The sequence below is a fragment of the Amphiprion ocellaris genome, chromosome 15 (assembly GCF_022539595.1).
Source record: "Amphiprion ocellaris isolate individual 3 ecotype Okinawa chromosome 15, ASM2253959v1, whole genome shotgun sequence".
NCBI lineage: Eukaryota > Metazoa > Chordata > Actinopteri > Pomacentridae > Amphiprion > Amphiprion ocellaris.
In genome coordinates, this window is record NC_072780.1 from 16,212,848 (window position 1) to 16,229,846 (window position 16,999).

Genomic DNA, 16,999 nt, shown 5'->3' on the forward strand with positions numbered 1-16,999 from the left:
AAGACGTCATAGCATAGCATGTTGTCCAAAAAACGTCATAGTATAGCATGTCATACAAAAAACGTCGTAGTATAGCATGTCCTCCAAAAAATATCATAGAATAGTCTTTGGTCCAAAAAACATCATAGTATAGCATGTTGTCCAAAAAACGTCATAGTATAGCATCCACTGTTCCCTCTAAGCTGCACGCGTGCGCAATTGCGCACTGCTGACACGGTCTCCACGCACAGAAAATCTGCGCTGCGCACAAAAAAAAAAAAATCAAACCTAACTTGTAAATTAAATAAATACGTAACAATTCATTCTGTGCTATTTTTCAATGTGAGTCAGTGAGTGACCGGTGACTGGCTGCTGCAGCCAATGATGCGATTCACATACGTTTTTACCATAGACTGTATATAATGGTATTTACGCAGCTAATCAACGTCAGGCGTCAATATGTGCAGCCACCGTTGTTCTCATAGGTATGAATGAGTAGATAGGCCATGCCCCTTTGAGCTGTGTGCTACGGTGAGGCTAAGCTAGTGGGGGCAAAGTTTCAGTGCATTCCGTTGATGTAGACGGCGTGAAAATGGAAACAACAAGTATGCCGGCTCACTGTGCTGCATACAATTACACACTGCGTCGTACGATTGAGACAAGGAAACTTGGAATGACTTTTCATAGGTAAGAATAGTTTTTGGCTCTTTTTTCATTATGAAATCTTGTTGAGAGCTTCCAGTCTATGAGAGCTAACTAGTTAGCCACTAGCAAAACGCTAAGGTGAGCTAGCAGCTTGACAACCAAATACCAGACGATTAATAGTAGCTGTAGTATAGTTGTACAAGCAGTAGTAGTATAAAATAGCTGAGTCATAGAAGTAGTATCAGCATTTGTAATAATATTACAATTTGTAGTAGTAGTGCCAGTATCAGCAGCAGTACTTAGTGTACTACCACTACTACTAGTAGTAGTCACATTGCTATTACTACCACCAATACTACCAATAGTAGTTATAAAGCCTAACTCATGTATATCCAGATTACCATCTATGTTCTTCCTCCAAACCCATTTTATGATTGGGATTACAGGCAGTTCTTTAGGACTGCTCTCAAATAATTGAAATGTTACTAAACAAGGTTATACTTATCAAATTAAATAGCTCTGGTCTCCAGTATATTGGCGAATTCGGTTCTTTCTACTTAATTTATTAGCATGATTTCTTTTTAATATGTTGTGTACAGACTTAATTACTTCTCTGTCTACTTTTCTTACTCCATGTAGGTTTCCCAGAGACTATGGGTTGAGGAGGAATTGGAAGTTTGTCGGCTTAGACCTGGTGTCATTCCATCAGTGTTAAACTTCCCGGCTCATCTTGGAAGAGTACGTGCCAGAAAGACCACGACCAAGCAGCCTTGAGATCTTAGGCAGCGTCTCCCTCAGGTGGGTGTCGACGGTGTTCACGGTCAGGTCTGTGGTAATCCCGTCAAAAAACAAAACAGAAAAAAATCTAGATTATAAATCAACATGTAACCAAAGCACTCTGTGTATAACGCCATAGTATAGGATGTAGTTCAGAAAATGTCAAAGTATAGTATGCTTTACTCAAGAATAACATAGTATGGCCTGTAGTTCATAGTACAGCATGTTGGCAAGAAAAAAAAAACAAAACAGATTATTATGTGGTTCAAAAAGCGCAAAATGATAGGATGTTGCCTAAAATTGTCATGTATGATATGTGGTTCAAAAAATGTCATAGTGCAGTATATTGTCAAAATAGTATGTAATTCAAGAAAACATCAGAGTATAATATGTCATCTAAAAAATGCCATAGAATAATAATTTCATTGCACAAAGTATAGTAACTTTTAAAACTGTTCGAATTCTTATATGTTGCTAAAAAAAACAAAAAAAACCTCACAGTAATATATCAATTAAAAAAGCCTATAGTATAGCGTGTCGCCCAACAAACATCATAGTATAGCATGTCGCTCTGAAAACGTCACAGTATAGCCTTTAGTCCACAGCTGTCAGTAGGTGAGGAGCAACACAAAAACAGTTCAAACGCTGGTTTCCAGAGGGTTAGACGAGAATTTATTTGAAAGAGGAAGTTTACAACAACACAACATGTGAGGGGGTTAAAAACAAATGGGTGTTAGTAAAATAAAAATAAATCAACAGAACTAAAAGTGAACCAGGAACAAAGTAAAAGATAATCAATACAAAAAAAAACTCTTCCTGTTCACCTCTTCAAGCCCAAAAACACACCGCAGTAGCACCCTAAACTAAAACTACCAATGGGTTCCCTGTTTTCCTTTCTGAACAATTCAAAGGTCCCTCTCTATCTCCCCACACATCCACCAACCACTGGAACACATCTCCAAAGTTCTGCCGGGCCAGCTCAGCTTCCCCTCAGAAGAAGTGCCGCCACCTGCCAGATGAAGGAGCCTTTTGAGAGGCAGCTGGCATCGTGATTGGACTGTACTTTGGTCTGTTCCAATCCAGCTTCAGCTCCAGAGACGGCAGGCGGGACGAGTCAACGGGGCCTGGTGGACGAAGGCATGCAGCTGAGTACAATCCAGAAACCAACAGAGGAGGATTGCAGTGGCTCAGGACCAGAACAAACAGAGTAGCATCATATGTCTCTTAGAAAACATCATAGTATAGCCTTTGGTATGAAAAAACGCCATCATATACATCGTATATTGTACAAATAACAAGTCAAAGGAAAGAGACATACATTGTAGAATTGTAGTAATTGTGGGCTGACTGATTTACTGATTATCAGTATTTTATTTTTTACTGATTTACGGTAATAAATACATTTAAAAATGGTGCTACTTTGGCTCTGAACCTTTATCTACCTGTGGTCGCTCTGTCTTCTGGAGTGATTTGATTGGTTATACGTAACGAATAAAACTCCTTTAACTTAACATCTGTAAACAAAACAAAAACATATCAACAAAGTATTCTGTTAGAGTTTGTGTTCTTCTAAGTTTAACTCCAAGATTTTAAATACCTTAATTTACTGCAAATGAATATCTACTCCAAATGTCTCACTAATAATCAATATCAGCCTTAAAAACCCACAAAACACCCCTCTATACTCGACCACATTTAGTACAGTCCAGTTCTCCCTACTATAAATCTGCTTGGAATCTTCCACTTCCTGTTTGTCAAAGTGGCCTTCTACCTGGACAGGTTTTGTTGGAGCACATGCAACAAACATTTTGGGTAACTGCACTTTAATATGGATGGATGACACTGAATTAGAGTCTGTTTTAATGAGACTGAGTTAAGATGTGTAGCTCTGTCATTAAATAGGAAATTATTTCTCAGAATTCACAGAGAAAAGTCTGAAATGTTTGCTAGGTTAGCGTCCCACATGTTCTTTGGCTCAGCTAAAGCTAACTCTCTCCAACTTCTGGATCTCTTGAGTTGCTTGTTGTTAAATTATCTTGCTAGAGGTGCTGAAGCTCAGAAAGTCTGAGATGTTTGTTCAAAATAAGCTCATTCTCAAGTCTGATCTGAACTGTCCTATTTTGTTTGAACTTTACCTAAACTTAGGAGTTAATGACAGAGCAGCACATCCAGACTCAGTCTCATTTATGTAGAGATTAAACGTCAGTGTCATTCATTGATGCTAAAGTGCAGTTTTTCAAATGTTTGTTGCACATGCTCCCAACCAAACCAGTCCAGGTGGAAGACGATGTGAAGAGAAAGCTCCCGAGGATGAATATCACACATTTACATTGGAAATAAATGTCCTTTAATTAGACATTGTCATATAAAAGTTGGATTTCCCTTCAATGATGTTCAAATCTTTGTTGTGTTTTGTTGATGTTGGTTTCTAAATGTTTTTTGACACTCGGCCCCAAAGATTAAAACCTTCTACGGCTCACAAGCTGCAACAATTCACACATTATCAACTATCTTTCTGACTAAACTAAGATAAAAAGTGAAAAACTGCCTGATTCCTGCATCATGAATGTAAATCTTTTTGGTTTTTATGACAGTAAACTGAATATATTTGGGTTTGACATTTTATAAACCAAAACAAGAAATTAATTACTGGAGAAAACAATCAACAGATTAATGGTCAAAGAAAATGTGTTTTCCAACATATATGGCTGAATTACTCCAACATTACAAAATACATACAATTTGAATTCAATTTTATTTATATAATGCCAATTACAGGTCAAATTGTCTCAAGACACTTTATTTTTCAATTTTTTGTCATATTTAAAATATGACAAAGTAGGAAATTTAAACTTGACTAATCCAATTTATTATTTAGTTTTTAAGAGACTAATTGACAATTCAAACTTTCTCCACTAAAACTAATAAACATGAGGTCAAATAGAAGGAACAGTTTTAAATACTGCAGTCCCACGACGACAAGAATAAAGTTTCTCAACAAAAACTAAATCTGCTGGTGGATTCCATGAAAGTCCTAATAAATGATAATAAAGTGTGATACTAAAGGTTTGTGGTGCTAAAAATCTCCAAGTAAAGATATTAAGTTGAACATCTGGATGGAGGTTGATAAAAGTTGATCTCCCTTCATTTCTGTGGAGTGACTCCATGGATTTTATGGATGGTGGTTAAAGACCTGCTCTTCGAGTGGTCTTCCTTCTAGTCGCTGTAAAAAGTCAGTCCATCCTGGCTGACTTCAACACCTCTTCATGACAACTTGTTCTGCCTCCGACCTCGTGAAAACTCAAGAAACCCGGGAAAGCCTGTCGAGACTCGAGGAACTCGTGGAGACTCGAAGAACTCGTCGGGCGGGGGAAGGTGTGGTGGGCGGTGGGGGGAGGTGGGGGAGTAGAGGGGGGAGGCCGCCACCCACCTCCCCGCCTACTCTCCGCCCTGACTCCACCCAGACTCCGCCTTGGCTCCGCCCATGTGGTCACTTCAGGAACTACGATGCCAAAGGGACGACGAATTTATTTCTTTGTATCTGATCTGTAGCTCAGTGAGTTAAGGATTTGCCTATGGAGCTGCAGGTCGCTGGTTCAAGACCAGACACTGCTTAAATTTTCTCAAAATCCTGACAAAGACAAAGAAAGAAAATTGCCGGTGGTGGGTCTTGAACCGGCAACCTTCCAGTTGGTAGTCCGTCTTCTTTTCCCCTGAGCTACTCGCTCAGATACTAATTCTTCTTTTTTTTGCGCATTTATCATCTATTTTTTGGCGTTTTCGAGTTTTTTTTTTAACTCGAGTCTCGGCTCGACCGTTTTTCTCAGGAGGTTGGACTTCAGCCTTTGTGCTGGAGGGTTGAACCCTCAGTTCCAAGACTTTCCAAAGCCTCCACACCTCCCGAGTCCTCAGGACCTGAGCATTCACACAGTCTGAGGGCTGAAATTTTCGAAGTCCCACAGTCGTTCTCTGTTAGATTTAACTTTCAGACAGTCCAAGGACTGATATCTTCTAAGTTCCTGAGTAGTTCTCTGTTCGTTTGAACCTTCAGACAGTCTGAGGACTGAAATCTTAAAAGTTCTTGAGTAGTTCTCTGTTAGTTTGAACCTTCAGACAGTCTGAGGACTGAAGTTTTAAAAGTTTCTCAGTACTTCTCTGTTAGTTTGAACTTTCTGGTTAACAGAAGCCTTAAAACTTGTGACCATGAGTCTTGATTTCACATTTAGACCATCCATCTGAGTTCTTCTCAGACTTTCACCTGTGGGTTTTTTAGAAATCCTGAACAAACTTTGATTCTCTTTACTGAACAGTAAAGTTTGTGGAGATCAGAAGGTAACAGTTTGATCAATGCCTTCAAGTACTAGTAGACTTTATCTGGAAAACAGTTTTCTGAAATGAGTTCTTAGTAAATCTATCCACAATCAAACCAAGAACATAGAAAGAGGAAATGTTTGAAGAAACAACTTGATGTTTTCATTTCAGACTAGAAAACGCTTTAAGACCTTTATCTTTTTTGCTCTTTCTGATCATTTTATTGTTTCTTCTGTTTAATTTGATCTTCTAAAGTTTAACTGGTGCCCTTTCAAAGGTCTTATGTTTAGTTTGATTCTACTTAAATGTTTAGATTTGTTCTTTTCTCACCTTTTATTCTTTTCTGTCTGATCTGATTTTGAAATGTTTTGTCTTTTTAATGTTTAATTGTTGTTTTTTCCAATTGTTTTATCGGCTTGTTTGAAAAATTTCCTTTTCTTTCCCAATGTTTAATTTTTTGATTAAATCTTTGTTAAGGTTTTTCTTTTTAAATGTTTTACCACCTTTTAATGTTTAATTTTCTTTTTTAATGCTTCATTGTATTTTCTGTTTAATTCCTATTTAAAGTTTTATTGTCTTTATTTAATTTTCTAAACATTTAATTTTTTTAATTAAATGTTTTGACTTTTAAAGGTTTAATAATCTAATTAAACGTTTTATATTTTTCTAAATGTGTAATATTCTTGTTTAATTGTATTTTTAAATGTTTAATTATCTAAAATATTTAATCTATAATGTTTAATATTTTTGTTTAAAAATTTTTGTTTAATTTCATAATTACATGCTTTGTATCTTCTGTTTATCTAATTAAATATTTTTTCTGATATAATTTAATTGTATTTAATGTTTAATTTTCTTTTTAAAAGTTTTATTATGTTTTTTTTCCTTTGATTTAATTGCTTTTTTACTGTAGTTTATTTCTTTAATCTTTTTTTCTGTCAAGATTTTAACCCCAACCTTAAAAATGAAACAAACCCTTAAATCACAATGAAAACACTTCTGTTGTCACAATCATGAGTTAGTCAATTATTCAGTTTATCAATTCAATTTTATTTGTTTAGCACCTTTCACAGATGACAAAACTAAACGAGCAAAGAGAAAAAACAATGCTAAAACTATGATTAAAACTCACGAAAAAAAAAAGTTTAACATGGTAATAAAATATGTGTCCAGGGGATGGAGGGAGTTTATTGAAGTCTTCTTGGGCTCACATGGTAAATCATTTAAAATATAAACTTGATATTCAGTCTAACGAAACTGCAGAGCAACAGAAAAAACAACATCTCCTGTTTTCTCCTTTAATGAGTCGACTCTTCTTGTGCTTTCAGACCAAAGAACTACAGACTCTTCACAACCAGCTCAAACTCTTGGTACAGGACCTCACCACACGGGTCAAGAAGGTTTCTGTCTCATTTCTACTCTGAAGCTCACCTTCTCCTGCTCAAACTGCTGACAAATGTTTCTGCTGCTCTAAAGTCTGGTCTCCAGAACTTCCTAAAAACTCTCAAAGTCTCTTCTGCTGCAGGTTGCTTTGTAGAACTGTTGCAGAAAACCTCACTAAACCACATGGAGGGGCCTCAAGATAGTCGTCCAAATGAAACCATACAAAAACCAAACTAGCACAACCCAAACGCTAAAGTCTCCTGCAGCCTACCAGAGAACCTCTGAGAACAGAGAATCAGGACAGGAACTCTTACCTTCTGGACAACCACCCTTGGTTCACAAACAAGAATACAGAATGTGTCTGACCAAAAACCTCTGAAGACTCACTACAGCCAAGATAAAGACACAACTCAGCTGCACCAAATCCACTAATCACTGCACACATTAGCACCATGTGCTAACTGTGGCTGAAGAACCTCATTTACCAAGACAGCTATCCAGTACAAAGCCCTAAAACACACCAAGAAACACATTAAAGATGATTTTACTGCTGGAAGCTGCAAGCCAACGCCTAAAGAACAAATTAAAGCAACGGAGCCAAACCCGGTTCACTGGTGAAGAGAAACAGAGGAAATGTTTGCTGCAGCTAAATAAAGCAGGAAGACACTGAGCTGCTCAGGTGTTCCTGATAACACCAAGCAGCCACCTGGACAGCCAATAGGAACACAGCTTACTGGAAGTCCAGAGGGCTGGGTTAGTGAAGTAAATTTAGTTTAAAGGTGAAGCAGAAAGTTAACAAAGAAAGATGAAAACCACATTCTGATACCTGAAATCTCTGAGTTTTCACACAAAGAACACCTGAACATGTCAAAATGGTTTCATAGTAGAACCATCATTGTAAAAACATCATAGTATGGTGTGTTGCTCAAAAAACATTACAACCTGGTTGTCTAGGGTCACCGAGGAGCAACACAAAAACAGGACAAACGCTGGTTTCCAGGGGGTTAGGCAGCTATTTATTTGAAAGAGTAAGTTTACAACAACACAACATGTGAGCAGAAAAATCACAAAGTCTGTCTTTAGTTCAGCTGAAAATATTAGTTTTTGTCTTTTTTATTGACCAAACTTTTCAGGAAGTAGATGAAGAATAATTAAAGCTCTCATGTAGAAGTCCAACTTATTTTGGATCCTTGTGGAGAGTTTAATTTTAGAATTTGTAAAGCTGTTGAGTTTTTAGAGTCACATGGATTGTTTTGACATTTAATAACCGAGTCCTGAAATAAAATTACAGTTGTGGATTTCTGTCATTTAGTCTGGACTAAACAAATAACAGCAGCATAAATCTCAAATGTCATTATGAGGAGTCTGGATTGAGGTTTCTCACTTGATAATGATCAAAACATGAAATTTAGGTTGGTTTAAAGGAATATTCCACCTTAAATCTTTGAATGTTGACCTAAAAGGTTGGTTTCAGGAAATATTCCACCTACAAGGTCCTCAAACATCCACCTTAAAGGAACATTCCACCAAAAATCCTTGGACATACACCTAAAATGTTGGTTTAACCGAGTATTCCATCCGAAATCCTCAAAGAGACCTGAGGGGCTGGTTAAATGGAATGTTCCACCTAAAACCTCAAATATAGACCCGAAAGGGGGGTTTAGAAAAAATCCTTCAATGTAGACCAAAAAAGTTAGTATGGAGGAATATTCCACCTGAAATGTAGACCTGAGAAGTTGGTTCGGAAGAATATACCATCCTAAACATCCTTAAATGAAGACTAAAAGAGGGTTTGGAAGAAAATTCCACCTAAAATCCTCCAATGTAGACCTAAAAGGTGAGTTTAATGGTATATTCCACCTAAAATTCACTACTGTAGACCTTGGAGGTTGGTCTGATGCACTGTTTCCTCTAAGTTGCGCACTGCTGACACGGTCTCCACGCACAGAAAATCTGCGCTGCGCACAAAAAAACATCCAACCTAAATTGTTTATAAAATAAACACGTAACAATTCATTCTGTGCTATTTTTCAATGTGAGTCAGTGAGTGACCGGTGACTGGCTGCTGCAGCCAATGATGCGATTCACATAGACTGTATATAATGGTATTTACGCAGCTAATCAACGTCAGGCGTCCTTATGTGCAGCCACCGTTGTTCTCATAGATATGAATAAGTAGATAGGACACGCCCCTTTGAGCTGCGTGCTACGGCGAGGCTAAGCTAGTGGGGGAAAAGTTTCAGTGCATTCTGTTGATGTAGACGGCGTGAAAACGGAAACAAGTATGCCGTCTCACTGTGCTGCATACAGTTACACACTGCGTCGTACGATTGAGACAGTCTGAGGACTGAAATCTTCTAAGTTCCTGAGTAGTTCTCTGTTAGTTTGAACCTTCAGACAGTCTGAGGACTGAAATTTTAAAAGTTTCTCTGTAGTTCTCTGTTAGTTTGAACTTTCTGGTTAACAGAAGCCTTAAAACTTGTGACCATGAGTCTTGATTTCACATTTAGACCATCCATCTGAGTTCTTCTCAGACCTTCACCTGTGGGTTTTTTAGAAATCCTCAACAAACTTTGATTCTCTTCACTGAACAGTAAAGTTTATGGAGATCAGAAGGTAACATTAGTTTGATAAATGCCTTCAACTACTAGTAGACTTTATCTGGAAAGCAGTTTTCTGAAATGAGTTCTTAGTAAATCCGTCCACAATCAAACCAAGAACATAGAAAGAGGAAATGTTTGAAGAAACAACTTGATGTTTTCATTTCAGACTAGAAAACGCTTTCAGACCTTTATGTGTTTTTGCTCTTTTTGATCGTTTTATTGTCTCTTCTGTTTAATTTGATCTTCTAAAGTCTAACTGGTGTCTTTTCAAATGTTTTGTCTTTAGTTTGATTCTTCTTAAACGTTTAGTTTTGCTCTTTTCTCACCTTTTATTCTTTTCTAATGTCTGATTTAATTTCCAAATGTTTTGTCTTTTTAATGTTTAATTGTTTTTTTAAATGTTTTATCGGCTTGTTTGAGTTTCTTTTTCTTTCCCAATATTTAATGTTTCGATTAAATCTTTAAGGTTTTTCTTTTTAAATGTTTTACCACCTTTTAATGTTTAATTTTCTTTTTAAATGCTTCATTGTATTTTCTGTGTAATTCCTATTTGAAGTTTTATTGTCTTTAAGATGTAATTTTCTAATAAAACATTTAATTTTTTAATTAAATGTTTGTTTTTTTTTTTTTTGGCCTTTTTTAGCTTTTTATTGGATAGGCATAGTGAGAGACAAACAGGAAACGGGGGGAAGACATGCAGCAAAGGGCCACAAGCGGGAATCGAACCCGGGCCACTGCGTCAGGGACCAGCACCTGTACATGAGTCATCCGCTTAACCTGTTGAGCTATACAAGTACCTATGTTATGTCTTTTTAAAGGTTTAATGATCCAATTAAATGTTTTGCATTTTTTAAACTGTTTAACCTTCTTCTTGTTGAATTGTATTTTTTTAAATGTTTAATTCTGGAAAATATTTTATCTGTACTTTTGAATATTTGTATTTAAAAAATTATGTTTCATTTCATAATGACATGTATTGTATATTGCTGAATGATCTCATTCAATATTTTGTCTGTTTAATATAATTTAATGTAATTAATGTTTAACTCTATTAAACAGACAAAAATATTGAATGAGATCATTCAGCAATATACAATACATGTCATTATGAAATGAAACATAATTTTTTAAATACAAATATTCAAAAGTACAGATAAAATATTTTCCAGAATTAAACATTTAAAAAAATACAATTCAACAAGAAGAAGGTTAAACAGTTTAAAAAATGCAAAACATTTAATTGGATCATTAAACCTTTAAAAAGACAAAACATTTAATTACAAAATTAAATGTTTAATTAGAAAATTACATCTTAAAGACAATAAAACTTCAAATAGGAATTAAACAGAAAATACAATGAAGCATTTAAAAAGAAAATTAAACATTAAAAGGTGGTATATATATATATTAAATTGTATTTAATGTTTAACTCTATTAAACAGACAAAAATATTGAATGAGATCATTCAGCAATATACAATACGTGTCATTATGAAATGAAACATAATTTTTTAAATACAAATATTCAAAAGTACAGATAAAATATTTTCCAGAATTAAACATTTAAAAAATACAATTCAACAAGAAGAAGGTTAAACAGTTTAAAAAATGCAAAACATTTAATTGGATCATTAAACCTTTAAAAAGACAAAACATTTAATTACAAAATTAAATGTTTAATTAGAAAATTACATCTTAAAGACAATAAAACTTCAAATAGGAATTAAACAGAAAATACAATGAAGCATTTAAAAAGAAAATTAAACATTAAAAGGTGGTATATATATATATTAAATTGTATTTAATGTTTAACTCTATTAAACAGACAAAAATATTGAATGAGATCATTCAGCAATATACAATACATGTCATTATGAAATGAAACATAATTTTTTAAATACAAATATTCAAAAGTACAGATAAAATATTTTCCAGAATTAAACATTTAAAAAATACAATTCAACAAGAAGAAGGTTAAACAGTTTAAAAAATGCAAAACATTTAATTGGATCATTAAACCTTTAAAAAGACAAAACATTTAATTACAAAATTAAATGTTTAATTAGAAAATTACATCTTAAAGACAATAAAACTTCAAATAGGAATTAAACAGAAAATACAATGAAGCATTTAAAAAGAAAATTAAACATTAAAAGGTGGTATATATATATATTAAATTGTATTTAATGTTTAACTCTATTAAACAGACAAAAATATTGAATGAGATCATTCAGCAATATACAATACGTGTCATTATGAAATGAAACATAATTTTTTAAATACAAATATTCAAAAGTACAGATAAAATATTTTCCAGAATTAAACATTTAAAAAATACAATTCAACAAGAAGAAGGTTAAACAGTTTAAAAAATGCAAAACATTTAATTGGATCATTAAACCTTTAAAAAGACAAAACATTTAATTACAAAATTAAATGTTTAATTAGAAAATTACATCTTAAAGACAATAAAACTTCAAATAGGAATTAAACAGAAAATACAATGAAGCATTTAAAAAGAAAATTAAACATTAAAAGGTGGTATATGTATATATAATTTAATTGTATTTAATGTTTAACTCTATTAAACAGACAAAATATTGAATGAGATCATTCAGCAATATACAATACATGTCATTATGAAATGAAACATAATTTTTAAAATACAAATATTCAAAATTACAGATAAAATATTTTCCAGAATTAAACATTTAAAAAATACAATTAAACAAGAAGAATATTAAACATTTTAAAAAATGCAAAACATTTAATTGGATCATTAAACCTTTAAAAAGACAAAACATTTAATTAAAAATTAAATGTTTAATTAGAAATTACATCTTAAATTTCTTAAATCTTTTTAATAATAAAACTTTTTAAAAGGTTTATTGGATTAATTTTTTTGCCTTTGATTTAATTGCTTTTGTTATGTAGTTTATTTCTTTAATCTTTTTCTGTCAAGATTTTAACCCCAACCTTAAAAATGAAATAAACCCTTAAATCATAATGAAAATACTTCTGTTGTCACAATCATGATTTAGTCAATTATTCAGTTTATCAATTCAACTTTATTTGTTTAGCACCTTTTACACAGATGACAAAACTAAACAAGCAAAGAGAAAAAAAAACGATGCTAAAACTATGATTAAAACTCAAAAAAAAAAAAAAAGATTTAACATCATAATAAAATGTGTTCAGGGGATGGAGGGAGTTTATTGAAGTCTTCTTGGGCTCACATGGCAAATCATTTAAAATATAAACTTGATATTCAGTCTAAGGAAACTGCAGAGCGACAGAAGAACCAACAATATCTCCTGTTTTCTCCTTTAATGAGTTGATTCTTGTGCTTTCAGACCAAAGAACTACAGACTCTTCACAACCTGCTCAAACTCTTGGAACAGGACCTCACCACACAGGTCAAGAAGGTTTCTGTCTCATTTCTACTCTGAAGCTCACCTTCTTCTGCTCAAACTGCTGACAAATGTTTCTGCTGCTCTAAAGTCTGGTCTCCAGAACTTCCTAAAAACTCTCAAAGTCTCTTCTGCTGCAGGTTGCTTTGTAGAACTGTTGCAGAAAACCTCACTAAACCACATGGAGGGGCCTCATGATAGTCGTCCAAATGAAACCATACAAAAACCAAACTAGCACAACCCAAACTCTAAAGTCTCCTGCAGCCTACCAGAGAACCTCTGAGAACAGAGAATCAGGACAGGAACTCTTACCTTCTGGACAACCAACGTTGGTTCTCAAACAAGAATACAGAATGTGTCTGACCAAAAACCTCTAAAGACTCACTACAGCCAAGATAAAGACACAACTCAGCTGCACCAAATCCACTAATCACTGCACACATTAGCACCATGTGCTAACTGTGGCTAAAGAACCACATTTACCAAGACAACTATCCAGTACAAAGCCCTAAAACACACCAAGAAACACATTAAAGATGATTTTACTGCTGGAAGCTGCAAGCCAACGCCTAAAGAACAAACTAAGGCAACAGAGTCAAACCCAGTTCAGTGGTGAAGAGAAGCAGAGGAAATGTTTGTCTGCAGCTAAATAAAGCAGGAAGACACTGAGCTGCTCAGGTGTTCCTGATAACACCAAGCAGCCACCTGGACAGCCAATAGGAACACAGCTTCCTGGAAGTCCAGAGGGCTGGGTTAGTGAAGGAAATTTAGTTTAAAGTTGAAGCAGAAAGTTAACAAAGAAAGTTGAAAACCACCTTCTGATACCTGAAATCTCTGAGTTTTCACACAAAGAACACCTGAACATGTCAAAATGGTTCCATAGTAGAACCATCATTGTAAAAATGTCATAGTATGGTGTGTTGCTCAAAAAACATTAGGACCCGGCTGTCAGGGGACAAACATGTAAGAAACATGAGAACAGAGAGAACCCAACCAGTAGGTCACAGTTTATCATCCCCCACTCATCTCCTGAAGTCCATATGGTGAGAGACATCAGTATCTGGTTGTTCATTTACCAGAGGATGCTTATAATCATGCTGATGTGGTCTGTACTCTACAGTATTTTAGTGACTCAATAAATGCCTAAGTCAACCTGCCCGGCCAGCAGGCAGATGGGTCCCCCCACATTAGAGCCGGGTTCTGCTCGAGGTTTTTTTTTCCCTGTTAAAAGGGTGTTTTCCTTGCCACTGTTGCCTTTTGGCTTGCTCTGGGGGTTCAGGCATATGGGTTCTGTAAAGCGTCTCGAGACAATTTGACTGTAATTGGTGCTATATAAATAACATTGAATTGAATTGAATTGTTTTATTTAAAATGCTTTTTAGTTTTTAATAAGCATTTAACAGCCTATATGTAATCAATAAATGGCCTTTGTCTATCTTAAGAAAAACTCACTCAGAACTCTGATATGTTAACAGTACTAAATAAATCAATAAATACATGCATACACACAAAAATAAGTTAATACATTAACTGTGTTAAGATAAGATTTAGATTTTTAAAAAAAAGTTGTTTATGTTTTTGCAGAATCCAGTATTACTCACTGGTTGGTCATTACATTTTGTTAGTTTGATTTCACTGTTTAAAATGATGCCACCTCTTTTCAGACAGAACCTGTGATAATAAAACAATACAAAATTTTTAGTTCTGTGTTAATAAAGCACTTAAAGCTTTAAGTATGGCTAAATGCTTTTTTCAAAATTAAATATATCACTCCTTAGGTGGTAGTGGCCCCAAGTTCAGTAAAGTTGGAAAGATATTCACAGATTCAGACTTCCAGCATCAATAACTCATTAGATATAGGTTGTCAAAACATAAACGGTGCCTCTTTCCCATTGTTGCAAGGCAGACAATGTGCTACAAGCCCAGTTTTATCAAAAGTAGCTGTCTTTCAAGCTACAGGAATAACATTGGTGTCTATGGAGTGAACAGGGTCCGTCTGCAATTTGCAAAACCACTGCAACAGTAAAGAGAGACAAATATTCAATAACTTCACTCTTATACATTGTAGTGTCACTAAAATCACTGCAGCCTTCAACTGGCTCCTGTTGACAAAGTGTTTTAACAGAAATGTAAATGCTGTAATTTGATTCTTTTAATGAACCATGTAACTTGAATGGATGTGATGCTGGTGTGACCACAGTGCACATGTCTGATGTTGCTCACAGTGGTCCAAGGGACACTCAGGGAGTTTGTGTGTTTGCTCAGACTCAGGAAAAATTAGAGGGAACATTGGTCTGATGGTATATTCCACCCAATATCCTTGAACATAAACTTAAAAAGATCGTTCAAAGGAATATTTGAACCACAGCGACTGGCTGGCATCAGGTGGACCGGCTCGTCTAGGTTTAGGGAATTGTTTGCTGTGTGTGCATTTTATTGGAAAAAATTCCTGTGAATTTGTGCAACGGTGAAAATGTAAATGAGATGCAAAATCTCATTAAACCAGACCATCATCGTCACAGGTTTCTTAACAGCCTCTTCTCATACTGTGAGCAAACAGCCACTGGAGGGCAGTGGAGTCCATATGTTTAACTACAACCTAAACATGAGAGGATGGAAAGCTGCTTAGTTTTGTAAAGAAACTTTGAGTGCCAATCAATCATGCAGAGTTAGGCTACTTGACTGTAGCTCTAAGGCAACAGTTACACTTGTCAATCAGATAATAAAGCCAGGCCAACACTGGATTTGTGAGGACAGTGCATCAGATTTTGTAATTTACAAAAAAAAAAGATTAAACTGCTGTTTTCGATAAGGATTTCTACTAAAAGAAAATTTTACAAGAAGCACACCTGAGTGGAAAAATGTGAAAAAAGGGGAGAGCGTGTGGAGTGGAGCAGCACCAGAGGGAAGGTTTACTCAATGATCTAATGAAAATATTGGTGTATTGCAGCACTCACACTCACCTGATGTTAATACAGTTGAGAGTTTGAGGTGATGTTAGAGCGCCCTCTCCATCATCAATGAAGGAAAAATAATAGTCTTCTAATATTGACCATGCTGTTCCACTATTCAGTCTGAAATGTGCTAAAGAAGACATTGGAAGTAATTTTGTATAAATCATTTGTTATTACCGAGCTGCAGTTAAAGCTGTGTCCAGTGACTAAATCAGACCTGAAAGTTAGACTTAAATCTTCTACAGCCGTGGAGGAAATATGTACTAAGTAATGTAAAATAAAACTAAGATAAATGAAAAAAAGCATACCTGACCTGTGCAACATAAAACTATTTAAAGTTGAATTACATAAAAGCGATGGCTGCATACCCACAGATTTAAACTATTTAAAAAAAATATCACTTTTGAATTCAGTAGCTGAAGAAGATGAGGCAGATCAAGTTTATTTTGAACACATTCCAAGTTGTGCTAAATATGAGCTTCAAAATGAGACCATGGGGAACTACGATATCAGTTCAACATAGTCAGGCTTTCTTTGCCTTTCCTGCCTCAACAAAGCCTAAAACTCCCATCAGAAATATTGGGTATGAGGATTTTGGTCAGCAAATTTCATTTATTATTTTATATATAATAATTAAGTTCTTTTTTCCATCAGAGCTCCTTGTGTGCTTTCATAAAGTGAGCATCTGACGCATCATTTTCTCTTCTGCACTAAACAGTTTGATGACATACTTCAGTCAAGAGGAGCAGGCTGTTAAAATGAACAAGATCAAAAAATATTATGGCAAAAAGCAATAAAGAGAGATAAATTCTTGGAGGAAAACCGTTGATCATCGAAGTTAGTGTATTATTTTGTCGCTCAGTGCAGCTGTTTATTATTAACATGACAGCTGCACATTAGAGCTTCTCTTAAACTTTGTACATTTTGGCCAAATCAAA

At 34.9% G+C, this 16,999-nt stretch overlaps 1 long non-coding RNA gene across 1 annotated transcript; it reads left to right on the plus strand.

The window, feature by feature from the left end:
* The first annotated feature begins 532 nt into the window (after window positions 1-532).
* Window positions 533-2,814, plus strand: LOC129350635 (uncharacterized). Its single transcript, XR_008604101.1, has 3 exons — window positions 533-666; window positions 1,264-1,422; window positions 2,313-2,814. It is a non-coding gene; the product is annotated as an uncharacterized LOC129350635 (long non-coding RNA).
* Window positions 2,815-16,999: the final 14,185 nt, after the last annotated feature.